The sequence below is a fragment of the Kogia breviceps genome, chromosome 9 (assembly GCF_026419965.1).
Source record: "Kogia breviceps isolate mKogBre1 chromosome 9, mKogBre1 haplotype 1, whole genome shotgun sequence".
Taxonomy (NCBI): domain Eukaryota; kingdom Metazoa; phylum Chordata; class Mammalia; order Artiodactyla; family Physeteridae; genus Kogia; species Kogia breviceps.
Genome location: NC_081318.1, coordinates 91,256,509 through 91,273,300, shown reverse-complemented (window position 1 = coordinate 91,273,300; position 16,792 = coordinate 91,256,509).

Here is a 16,792-nt window from a genome sequence, read left to right as displayed (position 1 = left end):
GCCTGAGTGAGGCCCAGCGTCTGTCCGTTAGCTGGGGCCACTCTCAGGGCATGACACAGGAGCAGCATCAGTGCCTTTGTTGGATCAGCATTATGGTCTTCGTTAAAGACATGATCAGGCCTTCTCTTAGGGACAGCGTCAGGGCTTACTTAGGGACATTTTCAGGACCTTGGTAAGTGATGGGTTGGTCAATTAGCTCAGGAGAGTGTGAGGACTTTAGATATTGAGGGCAACAGGGCCCTAGTCAGGGACAGTGTGAGGCCCTGACTCAGGACGAACATCCAGGCCTTAGTTAGTGACAGTGTCACGGCGTTGGGACTCAATTCAGGTCCTGAAGTCGGCACAGCATAAGAGCTTCAGTTGGCATAAGAGGCAAGATATTAGCTAGGTACAGGGTGGGGGTAAACTCTAGGGATCGTGTCAGCAAACGACCTAGGGATAGCGTCAAGGCCTGCGTTACTGAGAACCTCAGGGGCTTATTTAGGACCAGCATCAGGGCCGGACAGAGGGCCAGCAACAAGGCCTGAGTGAGACCCAGTGTCAGGCCCCCTGGCTGGAGGCACCGTCAGGGCGTGTCCTGGGAGCAGCAGCAGGGCCTTTGTTGGGTCAGCATTCGCATCATAATGAAAGACATCAAGAGGGCCTGAGTGAGTCACAGAATCCAGGCCTCAGTCAGGGAAAGCTTCAGGGCCTGAGTTTGGCACAGCCTCAGCTCTTACTTCAGGAAAGCGACAGGGCTTTCTTTGGGACAGGGTCAGGACCCTGGTTAGAAATGTGTCAGGATATTAGCTCAGGAGAGTGTCCGGATTTTAGTTATTGATTGTAGCACGTCCCATGTTAGGGACAAGTTGCAGGCCTTAGTGAGAGATAGTGTCAGGGACTTAGTTAGGATTAGTCAGGGCCTTAGTTAGGCAGAGTATTAGGGTTTCAGTTAGGATCAGATGCAGGGCATCAGCTTGGGACAGAGTCACGTTCCGAGCCAGGGATAGTGTGAGGAAATGACGTAGGGTTGCTGTCAAGACCTTAGTTACTTAGAGAATCAGGGCCTAATTGAGGACCTGTGTCAGGGCTTCGTGTAGGGAAAGCATCAGAACCTCACTTAGGGAGAACATCTAGGCCTGAGTGAAGCCTAGCGTCAGCCCCCTAGCTGGAGACACAGTCAGGGCACGACGGAGGAGCAGCATCAGGGCCTTTGTTGGTTCGGCATTCGGGTCATAGTGAAAGACATGAGCAGGTCCCGAGTGAGTCACAGAATCCAGGCCTCCGTTAGGGAAAGCTTCAGGGCCTGAGTTAGGCAGAGCCTCCGGTATTCACTCAAGGACAGTAACAGGGCACTCTCTGGGACAGTGTCAGGATCGTGGATAGAAGTGCGTCAGAACGTGAGCTCAGGATAGTGTCTGGATTTTACTTATTGATTGCAGCAGGTCCCATGTTAGGGACAGATTCCGGGCCTTAGCGAGAGGTCGTGTCAAGGCCTTAGGTAGGATTAGTCAGGGCCTTCGTTACGGAGAGTGTTAGGGTTTCATTTAGGATAAGATGCAGGACATGAGCTTGGGACAGAGTCAGGTTCCGGGCCAGGGATAGTGTCAGGAAACGACCAAGGGAAAGGGTTAAAACCTGAGTTATTGAGAGCATCGGGGCCTTGCCTAGGACCAGAGCCAGGCCCTAAATCACGACCACTGCCAGGGCTTCATATACGGACAGCATCAGAGCCTAACTGAGGTACAGCCCAAGTGCCTAAGTGAGGCCTCTCTTTAGGATCTGAGTTAGGGAAAGTGTCAGGGCATGACTTGTGAGCAGCATAAAGGCCTCTGTGGGATCAACGTTAGGGTCTTCATTAAAGACATTATCAGGGCCTCTGTTAAGCAGAGCCTCAGGGCCTCCTTTATGGACAGCATCAAGGATTAATTTGGGCCAGTTTCAGGACCTTGGTTAGACCTGGGTCCAGGATATTAGCTCAGGATACTATCAGGACTTTAGATATGGCCGGCAGCTGGGCCTTAGTTAGCGACAGTGCCAGGGCCTGAGGTAGGACTAGCATCATGGCCTTTGTTAGGTACAGTGTCAGAGACGGAGCTAGGAGTTTTTTCAGGGTCTGAGTTCGGTGTAGTGTCAGGGCCTGAGTTAGGACAAGTCTCCAGGCCTTAGTTAGGGAGAGTTTCACAGCCTCGGGAGTAATTTCAGGGCCTTATTTAGGGACAGCATCAGGGATTTAGTTAGCATGAGAGGAGCCATTCCTGCTAGCACCTTGAAAGCCGACACACGCAAATGCAAAAGTGAACCATGCACGCTGCTGTGAAGGAATATTCCACAGCAGTTGAGTACATTTTCTTTAAGGTTAACAAGAGTTTAAAAATTATTTTTTTAAGGAAACAATATTCACGAGTTGCAAGAATTTCATCCTAAAGAAGAATCTCTTTAGCTAAACTGGACATTAGTTAAGGACAAGGTTAGGTTAAGGTCTAGGGCTAGTGTCAGTTAAAATGACCTAGGGTTGGTGTCAAGGCCTCAGTTACATAGAGAATCAGGGCCTAATTTATGACCTTTGTCAAGGTTTCTGGTAGGGACAGCGTCAGAGCCTGACATAGGGAGAGCGTCAGGGCCTGGGTGAGGCCTTGCGTCAGCCCCCTAGCTGCAGACACTGTCAGGGCGTGACTTAGGGGCAGCATCACAGGCTTTGTTGGGTCAGCATTCGGGTCATAGTGAAAGACATGAGCAGGGCTTGAGTGAGTCACAGAAGCAAGGCCTCGGTTATGGAAAGCTTCAGGGCCTGAGTTAGGCAGAGCCTCCGGTATTCACTTAAGGACAGTAACAGGGCTTTCTTTGGGACAGTGTCAGGATTGTGGATAGAAGTGCGTCAGAATATCGGCTCAGGATAGTGTCTGGATTTTAGTTATGGATTGCAACAGGTCCCATGTTAGGGACAGATTCCGGGCCTTAGTGAGAGATAGTTGTCAAGACCTTAGTTACTGAGAGCATCAGGGCCTCCGTTTTGAAGCAATGTCAGGGCTTCAGATGAAAACAGCATCACGGACTGGCTTGGGGCGAGTGACACGGCCTGAGTGAGGCCCAGCGTCTGTCCGTTAGCTGGGGCCACTCTCAGGGCATGACACAGGAGCAGCATCAGTGCCTTTGTTGGATCAGCATTATGGTCTTCGTTAAAGACATGATCAGGCCTTCTCTTAGGGACAGCGTCAGGGCTTACTTAGGGACATTTTCAGGACCTTGGTAAGTGATGGGTTGGTCAATTAGCTCAGGAGAGTGTGAGGACTTTAGATATTGAGGGCAACAGGGCCCTAGTCAGGGACAGTGTGAGGCCCTGACTCAGGACGAACATCCAGGCCTTAGTTAGTGACAGTGTCACGGCGTTGGGACTCAATTCAGGTCCTGAAGTCGGCACAGCATAAGAGCTTCAGTTGGCATAAGAGGCAAGATATTAGCTAGGTACAGGGTGGGGGTAAACTCTAGGGATCGTGTCAGCAAACGACCTAGGGATAGCGTCAAGGCCTGCGTTACTGAGAACCTCAGGGGCTTATTTAGGACCAGCATCAGGGCCGGACAGAGGGCCAGCAACAAGGCCTGAGTGAGACCCAGTGTCAGGCCCCCTGGCTGGAGGCACCGTCAGGGCGTGTCCTGGGAGCAGCAGCAGGGCCTTTGTTGGGTCAGCATTCGCATCATAATGAAAGACATCAAGAGGGCCTGAGTGAGTCACAGAATCCAGGCCTCAGTCAGGGAAAGCTTCAGGGCCTGAGTTTGGCACAGCCTCAGCTCTTACTTCAGGAAAGCGACAGGGCTTTCTTTGGGACAGGGTCAGGACCCTGGTTAGAAATGTGTCAGGATATTAGCTCAGGAGAGTGTCCGGATTTTAGTTATTGATTGTAGCACGTCCCATGTTAGGGACAAGTTGCAGGCCTTAGTGAGAGATAGTGTCAGGGACTTAGTTAGGATTAGTCAGGGCCTTAGTTAGGCAGAGTATTAGGGTTTCAGTTAGGATCAGATGCAGGGCATCAGCTTGGGACAGAGTCACGTTCCGAGCCAGGGATAGTGTGAGGAAATGACGTAGGGTTGCTGTCAAGACCTTAGTTACTTAGAGAATCAGGGCCTAATTGAGGACCTGTGTCAGGGCTTCGTGTAGGGAAAGCATCAGAACCTCACTTAGGGAGAACATCTAGGCCTGAGTGAAGCCTAGCGTCAGCCCCCTAGCTGGAGACACAGTCAGGGCACGACGGAGGAGCAGCATCAGGGCCTTTGTTGGTTCGGCATTCGGGTCATAGTGAAAGACATGAGCAGGTCCCGAGTGAGTCACAGAATCCAGGCCTCCGTTAGGGAAAGCTTCAGGGCCTGAGTTAGGCAGAGCCTCCGGTATTCACTTAAGGACAGTAACAGGGCTTTCTTTGGGACAGTGTCAGGATTGTGGATAGAAGTGCGTCAGAATGTCGGCTCAGGATAGTGTCTGGATTTTAGTTATGGATTGCAACAGGTCCCATGTTAGGGACAGATTCCGGGCCTTAGTGAGAGATAGTTGTCAAGACCTTAGTTACTGAGAGCATCAGGGCCTCCGTTTTGAAGCAATGTCAGGGCTTCAGATGAAAACAGCATCACGGACTGGCTTGGGGCGAGTGACACGGCCTGAGTGAGGCCCAGCGTCTGTCCGTTAGCTGGGGCCACTCTCAGGGCATGACACAGGAGCAGCATCAGTGCCTTTGTTGGATCAGCATTATGGTCTTCGTTAAAGACATGATCAGGCCTTCTCTTAGGGACAGCGTCAGGGCTTACTTAGGGACATTTTCAGGACCTTGGTAAGTGATGGGTTGGTCAATTAGCTCAGGAGAGTGTGAGGACTTTAGATATTGAGGGCAACAGGGCCCTAGTCAGGGACAGTGTGAGGCCCTGACTCAGGACGAACATCCAGGCCTTAGTTAGTGACAGTGTCACGGCGTTGGGACTCAATTCAGGTCCTGAAGTCGGCACAGCATAAGAGCTTCAGTTGGCATAAGAGGCAAGATATTAGCTAGGTACAGGGTGGGGGTAAACTCTAGGGATCGTGTCAGCAAACGACCTAGGGATAGCGTCAAGGCCTGCGTTACTGAGAACCTCAGGGGCTTATTTAGGACCAGCATCAGGGCCGGACAGAGGGCCAGCAACAAGGCCTGAGTGAGACCCAGTGTCAGGCCCCCTGGCTGGAGGCACCGTCAGGGCGTGTCCTGGGAGCAGCAGCAGGGCCTTTGTTGGGTCAGCATTCGCATCATAATGAAAGACATCAAGAGGGCCTGAGTGAGTCACAGAATCCAGGCCTCAGTCAGGGAAAGCTTCAGGGCCTGAGTTTGGCACAGCCTCAGCTCTTACTTCAGGAAAGCGACAGGGCTTTCTTTGGGACAGGGTCAGGACCCTGGTTAGAAATGTGTCAGGATATTAGCTCAGGAGAGTGTCCGGATTTTAGTTATTGATTGTAGCACGTCCCATGTTAGGGACAAGTTGCAGGCCTTAGTGAGAGATAGTGTCAGGGACTTAGTTAGGATTAGTCAGGGCCTTAGTTAGGCAGAGTATTAGGGTTTCAGTTAGGATCAGATGCAGGGCATCAGCTTGGGACAGAGTCACGTTCCGAGCCAGGGATAGTGTGAGGAAATGACGTAGGGTTGCTGTCAAGACCTTAGTTACTTAGAGAATCAGGGCCTAATTGAGGACCTGTGTCAGGGCTTCGTGTAGGGAAAGCATCAGAACCTCACTTAGGGAGAACATCTAGGCCTGAGTGAAGCCTAGCGTCAGCCCCCTAGCTGGAGACACAGTCAGGGCACGACGGAGGAGCAGCATCAGGGCCTTTGTTGGTTCGGCATTCGGGTCATAGTGAAAGACATGAGCAGGTCCCGAGTGAGTCACAGAATCCAGGCCTCCGTTAGGGAAAGCTTCAGGGCCTGAGTTAGGCAGAGCCTCCGGTATTCACTCAAGGACAGTAACAGGGCACTCTCTGGGACAGTGTCAGGATCGTGGATAGAAGTGCGTCAGAACGTGAGCTCAGGATAGTGTCTGGATTTTACTTATTGATTGCAGCAGGTCCCATGTTAGGGACAGATTCCGGGCCTTAGCGAGAGGTCGTGTCAAGGCCTTAGGTAGGATTAGTCAGGGCCTTCGTTACGGAGAGTGTTAGGGTTTCATTTAGGATAAGATGCAGGACATGAGCTTGGGACAGAGTCAGGTTCCGGGCCAGGGATAGTGTCAGGAAACGACCAAGGGAAAGGGTTAAAACCTGAGTTATTGAGAGCATCGGGGCCTTGCCTAGGACCAGAGCCAGGCCCTAAATCACGACCACTGCCAGGGCTTCATATACGGACAGCATCAGAGCCTAACTGAGGTACAGCCCAAGTGCCTAAGTGAGGCCTCTCTTTAGGATCTGAGTTAGGGAAAGTGTCAGGGCATGACTTGTGAGCAGCATAAAGGCCTCTGTGGGATCAACGTTAGGGTCTTCATTAAAGACATTATCAGGGCCTCTGTTAAGCAGAGCCTCAGGGCCTCCGTTATGGACAGCATCAAGGATTAATTTGGGCCAGTTTCAGGACCTTGGTAAGACCTGGGTCCAGGATATTAGCTCAGGATACTATCAGGACTTTAGATATGGCCGGCAGCTGGGCCTTAGTTAGCGACAGTGCCAGGGCCTGAGGTAGGACTAGCATCATGGCCTTTGTTAGGTACAGTGTCAGAGACGGAGCTAGGAGTTTTTTCAGGGTCTGAGTTCGGTGTAGTGTCAGGGCCTGAGTTAGGACAAGTCTCCAGGCCTTAGTTAGGGAGAGTTTCACAGCCTCGGGAGTAATTTCAGGGCCTTATTTAGGGACAGCATCAGGGATTTAGTTAGCATGAGAGGAGCCATTCCTGCTAGCACCTTGAAAGCCGACACACGCAAATGCAAAAGTGAACCATGCACGCTGCTGTGAAGGAATATTCCACAGCAGTTGAGTACATTTTCTTTAAGGTTAACAAGAGTTTAAAAATTATTTTTTTAAGGAAACAATATTCACGAGTTGCAAGAATTTCATCCTAAAGAAGAATCTCTTTAGCTAAACTGGACATTAGTTAAGGACAAGGTTAGGTTAAGGTCTAGGGCTAGTGTCAGTTAAAATGACCTAGGGTTGGTGTCAAGGCCTCAGTTACATAGAGAATCAGGGCCTAATTTATGACCTTTGTCAAGGTTTCTGGTAGGGACAGCGTCAGAGCCTGACATAGGGAGAGCGTCAGGGCCTGGGTGAGGCCTTGCGTCAGCCCCCTAGCTGCAGACACTGTCAGGGCGTGACTTAGGGGCAGCATCACAGGCTTTGTTGGGTCAGCATTCGGGTCATAGTGAAAGACATGAGCAGGGCTTGAGTGAGTCACAGAAGCAAGGCCTCGGTTATGGAAAGCTTCAGGGCCTGAGTTAGGCAGAGCCTCCGGTATTCACTTAAGGACAGTAACAGGGCTTTCTTTGGGACAGTGTCAGGATTGTGGATAGAAGTGCGTCAGAATGTCGGCTCAGGATAGTGTCTGGATTTTAGTTATGGATTGCAACAGGTCCCATGTTAGGGACAGATTCCGGGCCTTAGTGAGAGATAGTTGTCAAGACCTTAGTTACTGAGAGCATCAGGGCCTCCGTTTTGAAGCAATGTCAGGGCTTCAGATGAAAACAGCATCACGGACTGGCTTGGGGCGAGTGACACGGCCTGAGTGAGGCCCAGCGTCTGTCCGTTAGCTGGGGCCACTCTCAGGGCATGACACAGGAGCAGCATCAGTGCCTTTGTTGGATCAGCATTATGGTCTTCGTTAAAGACATGATCAGGCCTTCTCTTAGGGACAGCGTCAGGGCTTACTTAGGGACATTTTCAGGACCTTGGTAAGTGATGGGTTGGTCAATTAGCTCAGGAGAGTGTGAGGACTTTAGATATTGAGGGCAACAGGGCCCTAGTCAGGGACAGTGTGAGGCCCTGACTCAGGACGAACATCCAGGCCTTAGTTAGTGACAGTGTCACGGCGTTGGGACTCAATTCAGGTCCTGAAGTCGGCACAGCATAAGAGCTTCAGTTGGCATAAGAGGCAAGATATTAGCTAGGTACAGGGTGGGGGTAAACTCTAGGGATCGTGTCAGCAAACGACCTAGGGATAGCGTCAAGGCCTGCGTTACTGAGAACCTCAGGGGCTTATTTAGGACCAGCATCAGGGCCGGACAGAGGGCCAGCAACAAGGCCTGAGTGAGACCCAGTGTCAGGCCCCCTGGCTGGAGGCACCGTCAGGGCGTGTCCTGGGAGCAGCAGCAGGGCCTTTGTTGGGTCAGCATTCGCATCATAATGAAAGACATCAAGAGGGCCTGAGTGAGTCACAGAATCCAGGCCTCAGTCAGGGAAAGCTTCAGGGCCTGAGTTTGGCACAGCCTCAGCTCTTACTTCAGGAAAGCGACAGGGCTTTCTTTGGGACAGGGTCAGGACCCTGGTTAGAAATGTGTCAGGATATTAGCTCAGGAGAGTGTCCGGATTTTAGTTATTGATTGTAGCACGTCCCATGTTAGGGACAAGTTGCAGGCCTTAGTGAGAGATAGTGTCAGGGACTTAGTTAGGATTAGTCAGGGCCTTAGTTAGGCAGAGTATTAGGGTTTCAGTTAGGATCAGATGCAGGGCATCAGCTTGGGACAGAGTCACGTTCCGAGCCAGGGATAGTGTGAGGAAATGACGTAGGGTTGCTGTCAAGACCTTAGTTACTTAGAGAATCAGGGCCTAATTGAGGACCTGTGTCAGGGCTTCGTGTAGGGAAAGCATCAGAACCTCACTTAGGGAGAACATCTAGGCCTGAGTGAAGCCTAGCGTCAGCCCCCTAGCTGGAGACACAGTCAGGGCACGACGGAGGAGCAGCATCAGGGCCTTTGTTGGTTCGGCATTCGGGTCATAGTGAAAGACATGAGCAGGTCCCGAGTGAGTCACAGAATCCAGGCCTCCGTTAGGGAAAGCTTCAGGGCCTGAGTTAGGCAGAGCCTCCGGTATTCACTCAAGGACAGTAACAGGGCACTCTCTGGGACAGTGTCAGGATCGTGGATAGAAGTGCGTCAGAACGTGAGCTCAGGATAGTGTCTGGATTTTACTTATTGATTGCAGCAGGTCCCATGTTAGGGACAGATTCCGGGCCTTAGCGAGAGGTCGTGTCAAGGCCTTAGGTAGGATTAGTCAGGGCCTTCGTTACGGAGAGTGTTAGGGTTTCATTTAGGATAAGATGCAGGACATGAGCTTGGGACAGAGTCAGGTTCCGGGCCAGGGATAGTGTCAGGAAACGACCAAGGGAAAGGGTTAAAACCTGAGTTATTGAGAGCATCGGGGCCTTGCCTAGGACCAGAGCCAGGCCCTAAATCACGACCACTGCCAGGGCTTCATATACGGACAGCATCAGAGCCTAACTGAGGTACAGCCCAAGTGCCTAAGTGAGGCCTCTCTTTAGGATCTGAGTTAGGGAAAGTGTCAGGGCATGACTTGTGAGCAGCATAAAGGCCTCTGTGGGATCAACGTTAGGGTCTTCATTAAAGACATTATCAGGGCCTCTGTTAAGCAGAGCCTCAGGGCCTCCTTTATGGACAGCATCAAGGATTAATTTGGGCCAGTTTCAGGACCTTGGTTAGACCTGGGTCCAGGATATTAGCTCAGGATACTATCAGGACTTTAGATATGGCCGGCAGCTGGGCCTTAGTTAGCGACAGTGCCAGGGCCTGAGGTAGGACTAGCATCATGGCCTTTGTTAGGTACAGTGTCAGAGACGGAGCTAGGAGTTTTTTCAGGGTCTGAGTTCGGTGTAGTGTCAGGGCCTGAGTTAGGACAAGTCTCCAGGCCTTAGTTAGGGAGAGTTTCACAGCCTCGGGAGTAATTTCAGGGCCTTATTTAGGGACAGCATCAGGGATTTAGTTAGCATGAGAGGAGCCATTCCTGCTAGCACCTTGAAAGCCGACACACGCAAATGCAAAAGTGAACCATGCACGCTGCTGTGAAGGAATATTCCACAGCAGTTGAGTACATTTTCTTTAAGGTTAACAAGAGTTTAAAAATTATTTTTTTAAGGAAACAATATTCACGAGTTGCAAGAATTTCATCCTAAAGAAGAATCTCTTTAGCTAAACTGGACATTAGTTAAGGACAAGGTTAGGTTAAGGTCTAGGGCTAGTGTCAGTTAAAATGACCTAGGGTTGGTGTCAAGGCCTCAGTTACATAGAGAATCAGGGCCTAATTTATGACCTTTGTCAAGGTTTCTGGTAGGGACAGCGTCAGAGCCTGACATAGGGAGAGCGTCAGGGCCTGGGTGAGGCCTTGCGTCAGCCCCCTAGCTGCAGACACTGTCAGGGCGTGACTTAGGGGCAGCATCACAGGCTTTGTTGGGTCAGCATTCGGGTCATAGTGAAAGACATGAGCAGGGCTTGAGTGAGTCACAGAAGCAAGGCCTCGGTTATGGAAAGCTTCAGGGCCTGAGTTAGGCAGAGCCTCCGGTATTCACTTAAGGACAGTAACAGGGCTTTCTTTGGGACAGTGTCAGGATTGTGGATAGAAGTGCGTCAGAATGTCGGCTCAGGATAGTGTCTGGATTTTAGTTATGGATTGCAACAGGTCCCATGTTAGGGACAGATTCCGGGCCTTAGTGAGAGATAGTTGTCAAGACCTTAGTTACTGAGAGCATCAGGGCCTCCGTTTTGAAGCAATGTCAGGGCTTCAGATGAAAACAGCATCACGGACTGGCTTGGGGCGAGTGACACGGCCTGAGTGAGGCCCAGCGTCTGTCCGTTAGCTGGGGCCACTCTCAGGGCATGACACAGGAGCAGCATCAGTGCCTTTGTTGGATCAGCATTATGGTCTTCGTTAAAGACATGATCAGGCCTTCTCTTAGGGACAGCGTCAGGGCTTACTTAGGGACATTTTCAGGACCTTGGTAAGTGATGGGTTGGTCAATTAGCTCAGGAGAGTGTGAGGACTTTAGATATTGAGGGCAACAGGGCCCTAGTCAGGGACAGTGTGAGGCCCTGACTCAGGACGAACATCCAGGCCTTAGTTAGTGACAGTGTCACGGCGTTGGGACTCAATTCAGGTCCTGAAGTCGGCACAGCATAAGAGCTTCAGTTGGCATAAGAGGCAAGATATTAGCTAGGTACAGGGTGGGGGTAAACTCTAGGGATCGTGTCAGCAAACGACCTAGGGATAGCGTCAAGGCCTGCGTTACTGAGAACCTCAGGGGCTTATTTAGGACCAGCATCAGGGCCGGACAGAGGGCCAGCAACAAGGCCTGAGTGAGACCCAGTGTCAGGCCCCCTGGCTGGAGGCACCGTCAGGGCGTGTCCTGGGAGCAGCAGCAGGGCCTTTGTTGGGTCAGCATTCGCATCATAATGAAAGACATCAAGAGGGCCTGAGTGAGTCACAGAATCCAGGCCTCAGTCAGGGAAAGCTTCAGGGCCTGAGTTTGGCACAGCCTCAGCTCTTACTTCAGGAAAGCGACAGGGCTTTCTTTGGGACAGGGTCAGGACCCTGGTTAGAAATGTGTCAGGATATTAGCTCAGGAGAGTGTCCGGATTTTAGTTATTGATTGTAGCACGTCCCATGTTAGGGACAAGTTGCAGGCCTTAGTGAGAGATAGTGTCAGGGACTTAGTTAGGATTAGTCAGGGCCTTAGTTAGGCAGAGTATTAGGGTTTCAGTTAGGATCAGATGCAGGGCATCAGCTTGGGACAGAGTCACGTTCCGAGCCAGGGATAGTGTGAGGAAATGACGTAGGGTTGCTGTCAAGACCTTAGTTACTTAGAGAATCAGGGCCTAATTGAGGACCTGTGTCAGGGCTTCGTGTAGGGAAAGCATCAGAACCTCACTTAGGGAGAACATCTAGGCCTGAGTGAAGCCTAGCGTCAGCCCCCTAGCTGGAGACACAGTCAGGGCACGACGGAGGAGCAGCATCAGGGCCTTTGTTGGTTCGGCATTCGGGTCATAGTGAAAGACATGAGCAGGTCCCGAGTGAGTCACAGAATCCAGGCCTCCGTTAGGGAAAGCTTCAGGGCCTGAGTTAGGCAGAGCCTCCGGTATTCACTTAAGGACAGTAACAGGGCTTTCTTTGGGACAGTGTCAGGATTGTGGATAGAAGTGCGTCAGAATGTCGGCTCAGGATAGTGTCTGGATTTTAGTTATGGATTGCAACAGGTCCCATGTTAGGGACAGATTCCGGGCCTTAGTGAGAGATAGTTGTCAAGACCTTAGTTACTGAGAGCATCAGGGCCTCCGTTTTGAAGCAATGTCAGGGCTTCAGATGAAAACAGCATCACGGACTGGCTTGGGGCGAGTGACACGGCCTGAGTGAGGCCCAGCGTCTGTCCGTTAGCTGGGGCCACTCTCAGGGCATGACACAGGAGCAGCATCAGTGCCTTTGTTGGATCAGCATTATGGTCTTCGTTAAAGACATGATCAGGCCTTCTCTTAGGGACAGCGTCAGGGCTTACTTAGGGACATTTTCAGGACCTTGGTAAGTGATGGGTTGGTCAATTAGCTCAGGAGAGTGTGAGGACTTTAGATATTGAGGGCAACAGGGCCCTAGTCAGGGACAGTGTGAGGCCCTGACTCAGGACGAACATCCAGGCCTTAGTTAGTGACAGTGTCACGGCGTTGGGACTCAATTCAGGTCCTGAAGTCGGCACAGCATAAGAGCTTCAGTTGGCATAAGAGGCAAGATATTAGCTAGGTACAGGGTGGGGGTAAACTCTAGGGATCGTGTCAGCAAACGACCTAGGGATAGCGTCAAGGCCTGCGTTACTGAGAACCTCAGGGGCTTATTTAGGACCAGCATCAGGGCCGGACAGAGGGCCAGCAACAAGGCCTGAGTGAGACCCAGTGTCAGGCCCCCTGGCTGGAGGCACCGTCAGGGCGTGTCCTGGGAGCAGCAGCAGGGCCTTTGTTGGGTCAGCATTCGCATCATAATGAAAGACATCAAGAGGGCCTGAGTGAGTCACAGAATCCAGGCCTCAGTCAGGGAAAGCTTCAGGGCCTGAGTTTGGCACAGCCTCAGCTCTTACTTCAGGAAAGCGACAGGGCTTTCTTTGGGACAGGGTCAGGACCCTGGTTAGAAATGTGTCAGGATATTAGCTCAGGAGAGTGTCCGGATTTTAGTTATTGATTGTAGCACGTCCCATGTTAGGGACAAGTTGCAGGCCTTAGTGAGAGATAGTGTCAGGGACTTAGTTAGGATTAGTCAGGGCCTTAGTTAGGCAGAGTATTAGGGTTTCAGTTAGGATCAGATGCAGGGCATCAGCTTGGGACAGAGTCACGTTCCGAGCCAGGGATAGTGTGAGGAAATGACGTAGGGTTGCTGTCAAGACCTTAGTTACTTAGAGAATCAGGGCCTAATTGAGGACCTGTGTCAGGGCTTCGTGTAGGGAAAGCATCAGAACCTCACTTAGGGAGAACATCTAGGCCTGAGTGAAGCCTAGCGTCAGCCCCCTAGCTGGAGACACAGTCAGGGCACGACGGAGGAGCAGCATCAGGGCCTTTGTTGGTTCGGCATTCGGGTCATAGTGAAAGACATGAGCAGGTCCCGAGTGAGTCACAGAATCCAGGCCTCCGTTAGGGAAAGCTTCAGGGCCTGAGTTAGGCAGAGCCTCCGGTATTCACTCAAGGACAGTAACAGGGCACTCTCTGGGACAGTGTCAGGATCGTGGATAGAAGTGCGTCAGAACGTGAGCTCAGGATAGTGTCTGGATTTTACTTATTGATTGCAGCAGGTCCCATGTTAGGGACAGATTCCGGGCCTTAGCGAGAGGTCGTGTCAAGGCCTTAGGTAGGATTAGTCAGGGCCTTCGTTACGGAGAGTGTTAGGGTTTCATTTAGGATAAGATGCAGGACATGAGCTTGGGACAGAGTCAGGTTCCGGGCCAGGGATAGTGTCAGGAAACGACCAAGGGAAAGGGTTAAAACCTGAGTTATTGAGAGCATCGGGGCCTTGCCTAGGACCAGAGCCAGGCCCTAAATCACGACCACTGCCAGGGCTTCATATACGGACAGCATCAGAGCCTAACTGAGGTACAGCCCAAGTGCCTAAGTGAGGCCTCTCTTTAGGATCTGAGTTAGGGAAAGTGTCAGGGCATGACTTGTGAGCAGCATAAAGGCCTCTGTGGGATCAACGTTAGGGTCTTCATTAAAGACATTATCAGGGCCTCTGTTAAGCAGAGCCTCAGGGCCTCCGTTATGGACAGCATCAAGGATTAATTTGGGCCAGTTTCAGGACCTTGGTAAGACCTGGGTCCAGGATATTAGCTCAGGATACTATCAGGACTTTAGATATGGCCGGCAGCTGGGCCTTAGTTAGCGACAGTGCCAGGGCCTGAGGTAGGACTAGCATCATGGCCTTTGTTAGGTACAGTGTCAGAGACGGAGCTAGGAGTTTTTTCAGGGTCTGAGTTCGGTGTAGTGTCAGGGCCTGAGTTAGGACAAGTCTCCAGGCCTTAGTTAGGGAGAGTTTCACAGCCTCGGGAGTAATTTCAGGGCCTTATTTAGGGACAGCATCAGGGATTTAGTTAGCATGAGAGGAGCCATTCCTGCTAGCACCTTGAAAGCCGACACACGCAAATGCAAAAGTGAACCATGCACGCTGCTGTGAAGGAATATTCCACAGCAGTTGAGTACATTTTCTTTAAGGTTAACAAGAGTTTAAAAATTATTTTTTTAAGGAAACAATATTCACGAGTTGCAAGAATTTCATCCTAAAGAAGAATCTCTTTAGCTAAACTGGACATTAGTTAAGGACAAGGTTAGGTTAAGGTCTAGGGCTAGTGTCAGTTAAAATGACCTAGGGTTGGTGTCAAGGCCTCAGTTACATAGAGAATCAGGGCCTAATTTATGACCTTTGTCAAGGTTTCTGGTAGGGACAGCGTCAGAGCCTGACATAGGGAGAGCGTCAGGGCCTGGGTGAGGCCTTGCGTCAGCCCCCTAGCTGCAGACACTGTCAGGGCGTGACTTAGGGGCAGCATCACAGGCTTTGTTGGGTCAGCATTCGGGTCATAGTGAAAGACATGAGCAGGGCTTGAGTGAGTCACAGAAGCAAGGCCTCGGTTATGGAAAGCTTCAGGGCCTGAGTTAGGCAGAGCCTCCGGTATTCACTTAAGGACAGTAACAGGGCTTTCTTTGGGACAGTGTCAGGATTGTGGATAGAAGTGCGTCAGAATGTCGGCTCAGGATAGTGTCTGGATTTTAGTTATGGATTGCAACAGGTCCCATGTTAGGGACAGATTCCGGGCCTTAGTGAGAGATAGTTGTCAAGACCTTAGTTACTGAGAGCATCAGGGCCTCCGTTTTGAAGCAATGTCAGGGCTTCAGATGAAAACAGCATCACGGACTGGCTTGGGGCGAGTGACACGGCCTGAGTGAGGCCCAGCGTCTGTCCGTTAGCTGGGGCCACTCTCAGGGCATGACACAGGAGCAGCATCAGTGCCTTTGTTGGATCAGCATTATGGTCTTCGTTAAAGACATGATCAGGCCTTCTCTTAGGGACAGCGTCAGGGCTTACTTAGGGACATTTTCAGGACCTTGGTAAGTGATGGGTTGGTCAATTAGCTCAGGAGAGTGTGAGGACTTTAGATATTGAGGGCAACAGGGCCCTAGTCAGGGACAGTGTGAGGCCCTGACTCAGGACGAACATCCAGGCCTTAGTTAGTGACAGTGTCACGGCGTTGGGACTCAATTCAGGTCCTGAAGTCGGCACAGCATAAGAGCTTCAGTTGGCATAAGAGGCAAGATATTAGCTAGGTACAGGGTGGGGGTAAACTCTAGGGATCGTGTCAGCAAACGACCTAGGGATAGCGTCAAGGCCTGCGTTACTGAGAACCTCAGGGGCTTATTTAGGACCAGCATCAGGGCCGGACAGAGGGCCAGCAACAAGGCCTGAGTGAGACCCAGTGTCAGGCCCCCTGGCTGGAGGCACCGTCAGGGCGTGTCCTGGGAGCAGCAGCAGGGCCTTTGTTGGGTCAGCATTCGCATCATAATGAAAGACATCAAGAGGGCCTGAGTGAGTCACAGAATCCAGGCCTCAGTCAGGGAAAGCTTCAGGGCCTGAGTTTGGCACAGCCTCAGCTCTTACTTCAGGAAAGCGACAGGGCTTTCTTTGGGACAGGGTCAGGACCCTGGTTAGAAATGTGTCAGGATATTAGCTCAGGAGAGTGTCCGGATTTTAGTTATTGATTGTAGCACGTCCCATGTTAGGGACAAGTTGCAGGCCTTAGTGAGAGATAGTGTCAGGGACTTAGTTAGGATTAGTCAGGGCCTTAGTTAGGCAGAGTATTAGGGTTTCAGTTAGGATCAGATGCAGGGCATCAGCTTGGGACAGAGTCACGTTCCGAGCCAGGGATAGTGTGAGGAAATGACGTAGGGTTGCTGTCAAGACCTTAGTTACTTAGAGAATCAGGGCCTAATTGAGGACCTGTGTCAGGGCTTCGTGTAGGGAAAGCATCAGAACCTCACTTAGGGAGAACATCTAGGCCTGAGTGAAGCCTAGCGTCAGCCCCCTAGCTGGAGACACAGTCAGGGCACGACGGAGGAGCAGCATCAGGGCCTTTGTTGGTTCGGCATTCGGGTCATAGTGAAAGACATGAGCAGGTCCCGAGTGAGTCACAGAATCCAGGCCTCCGTTAGGGAAAGCTTCAGGGCCTGAGTTAGGCAGAGCCTCCGGTATTCACTTAAGGACAGTAACAGGGCTTTCTTTGGGACAGTGTCAGGATTGTGGATAGAAGTGCGTCAGAATGTCGGCTCAGGATAGTGTCTGGATTTTAGTTATGGATTGCAACAGGT